Here is a 3,425-nt window from a genome sequence, read left to right on the forward strand (position 1 = left end):
TTAGTTGGAGGCTAATTACTTTACAATATTGTAGTGGTTTTTGTCATACATTGACATGAATCAGCCATGGATTTACATGTATTCCCCTTCCTGATCCCCCCTCCCATCCATCTCCCTCTCCACCCGATCCCTCTGGGTCTTCCCAGTGCACCAGGCCCGAGCACTTGTCTCATGCATCCAACCTGGGCTGGTGATCTGTTTCACTGTAGATAATATACATGTTTTGATGCTGTTCTCTCGAAACATCCCACCTTCGCCTTCTCCCACAGAGTCCAAAAGTCTGTTCTGTACATCTGTGTCTCTTTTCCTATTTTGCATATAGGGTTATCGTTACCATCTTTCTAAATTCCATACATATGTGTTAGTATACAGTATTGGTCTTTATCTTTCTGGCTTACTTCACTCTGTATAATGGGCTCCAGTTTCATCCATCTCATTATAACTGATTCAAAAAAAAATATGGAACACTTCACGAATTTTCATGTCATCCTTGCACAGGGGCCATGCTAATCTTCTCTGTATCGTTCCAATTTTAGTATATGTGCTGCCAAAGTGAGCACCCTTTGTCTGTTTTAATTTTCATTATCTCAAGCTATTTTCCAATTTTTCTTGTAATGTTTTCTTTGACCCATTGGTTGTTTAGTATTTTACATTTCCATACATTTGTGAATCTTCCAGTTTTCCTTCTGCTGTTGACTTCATTGTTAAAATTCTCATTTTAATCATGCATCACTTTTCTGATTTCCTTTGACTCTTCACGTTTTCCTTTAGCTTTCTCACTTAAACACAATTTTTTAAAAGTCTTTTTCTAGTAAATCTGAAGTCTGTATTTCCTCAGGGATTGTTTCTAGAGATCTTTTTTGTTCTTTGAATGGGCCATGTTTTTATGTTTCTTTGTATACTTCATTTTATTATTTTATTTTATCATGGAGTTGCACATTTTGATAATAGTCACCTCTCTCAGTCTTTGCAGATAGATTCTATGCTTGGGCATGCCTCTCCTTAATAGATGGATATACTTTGAGTCTTGAAATCAACCCAAGGTAGAAGTTTAAGATTTTTTTGCAAATCATTTCTAAACACATGTCCTGCATGAAACTATGTGTGGCTTTTTCAATCCTCCTGAACATAAAAGGAACTGAATATTTTTGGAGGTCTTAATTTCCCAAAGAGTTTCACCTCAGTGTCTCTTCAGCACTTTAGGTGTTTTATTGCTTACCTCCATTTATATCTCTTGTCTCGGGTGCCTGCAGATTTTATGAGCTATACTTGCTGCTTTTTGCCTTTTTCCCCAGCCTGAGAGTAAGTCATGCCACCATTCACCACAAGCTACAGGTTAGGCTTGCTCCTTGGAAGAAAAGCTGTAACAAAGCTAGACAACATATTAAAAAGCAGAGACATCACTTTGCCGCCGAAGGTCTGTTTAGTCAAAGCTATGGCTTTTTCAGTAGTCATGTATGGATGTGAGAGCTGGACCATAAAGAAGGCTGAGTGCTGAAGAATTTCAAATTGTGGTGCTGGGACTCTTGAGAGTCCCTTGGACAGTGAAGCGATCAAACTAGTCAATCCTAAAGGAAATCAACCCTGAATATTCATTAGAAAGACTGATGTTGAAGCTGAAGCTCCAATAGTTTGGCCTCTTGATGCAAAGAGCCAATTCATTGGAAAAGACCCCGATGCTGGGAAAGGTTGAGGGTAAGATGAGAATGGAGTGGCAGAGGATGAGATGGTTAGAAAACATCACTAACTCAATGGACATGAGTTTGTGCAAACTCCAGGAGATAGTGAAGGACCAGGAAGCCTGCTGTGCTGCAGTTCATGGGGTCACAAAAAGTTGGATACAACTTAGCGACTAAACAGCAATAGCAAGTTAGGCAGAAGAGAGATCAATCCTTCAGGCTGCTCCCAGACAAGTTATAACATTGCAAATAAAGTCTGTGCTGCTCTCTCTGTTTCAAGGGAGAGATTTGGGAGCTGTAGACCAAGTCTGCTCCCAATTAGGGAGGGGATGGAACAAAGGTGAATAAAAATATCACAAAATTTTCTACCATTTTGAATATACCTTTTCTTGACTGGAGATTTGTTTGGTTGCTGTCAACCTTTGGCTATTTTCCAGAACCCCTTTAGCCAGTCACTAGCTATTATTATTATTATTTTTTAATGTTTCTGTAGGGGACTGAGAACTGGGAGCTTCCTTGTATTCTCTCTTTCTACTAAAGCTTTTAATTTTCTTCCTATTGATACCTGAATTTACAAATTCTATGTAAAGAACAATGAATTTTTTGTAACAGAAGGTAAAAATTACTGAGAAAGACACTATTGTAAGAAAAGATCTCACAGTACAAAAGGAAATATAAACTACATAATAAATAAAAGAAATATAAACTGTCTAGTAAGCTTAACAACAGGTGCTTGTGAACTAGAGTGGAAGCACCTTTTACTCAGGAGTTAGATCACAGGCTGAACTCTTAGCTAAAATCTTATATAGTCAAACAACCTATACAACCTAGTGTAACACCTTGAGATGCTGACACCATGAAAAGTGCCAGAAGCTGGGGCTGATCCCCCATTCCTCTCCAGAATGTGCTCAGTGAGTGAAAGATGGGCAGAGTCACTCACACTGTCTAAGCTTTCAGTCCTTCAGATACATATAGTTTTACTTACATCATTATTTGAATCTACATTTGTTTAGACTCAGTCTCTATAAACAGAATTACAAAAGGATATAAAGGATAAAAAAGATGACAGATAAATGGCAAGACATACTATATTCTTAAATGAGGAATCAAGTATCATGAATATTTCATCCTTTCCCATTAATAGATTGGCAAGACGCAATTCCAATAAAATATATACAGGATGTTTTGCAGGAAACATGACAAAAATAATTCAAAATCTCATATGACATAAACCAAAAATATGAAAGATGATTTTGAGAAAGGTGAATACAGCAGCAGGCGGAAATGCCACTTAGCTCTTCCTGCTAGTAAATCACACTGTAAAGTTACAATAATTTAAACTTTATGGCACTGATTCAACAACAGATACATCAATGGAAGAAATAACACAGAAATAGTCTTTCATATTTAAATGTTTGATAAGATATGCATTATAAATTAATTTGGAAAAAGGACCAAGATTACAAAAAAATGTGTGGAATAATTGATTAGCATCCTAGAGCAGAGTACTATTTAGATCATCCTTTTTATTATGAACCAAAATAAATCCAAAGTGGATTTATTTTCAAATATAGTAAGTTCCCTACATACAAACCTTCAAGTTGCAAACATTCAAAAATGCGAATGTGTGTTCGCATGTTCAATCATGAAAGTTAATTCACCTGTCTGGTGCACACTGTCACATGCAAGCATCGTCTACAGGTGGATTTTGTGTGTTCTACTGTATAGAAAACAGTATTTTTATTT

At 36.8% G+C, this 3,425-nt stretch overlaps 1 non-coding gene across 1 annotated transcript; it reads right to left on the bottom strand.

Moving 5' to 3' along the window:
• Positions 1-453: 453 nt before the first annotated feature.
• On the bottom strand, positions 454-560 carry LOC133073134 (U6 spliceosomal RNA). Its single transcript, XR_009696844.1, has one exon. It is a non-coding gene; the product is annotated as a U6 spliceosomal RNA (small nuclear RNA).
• Between the last annotated feature and the right edge of the window lie 2,865 nt (positions 561-3,425).

The sequence above is a fragment of the Dama dama genome, chromosome 18, assembly GCF_033118175.1.
Source record: "Dama dama isolate Ldn47 chromosome 18, ASM3311817v1, whole genome shotgun sequence".
In the NCBI taxonomy this organism is placed as follows: Eukaryota; Metazoa; Chordata; class Mammalia; order Artiodactyla; family Cervidae; genus Dama; species Dama dama.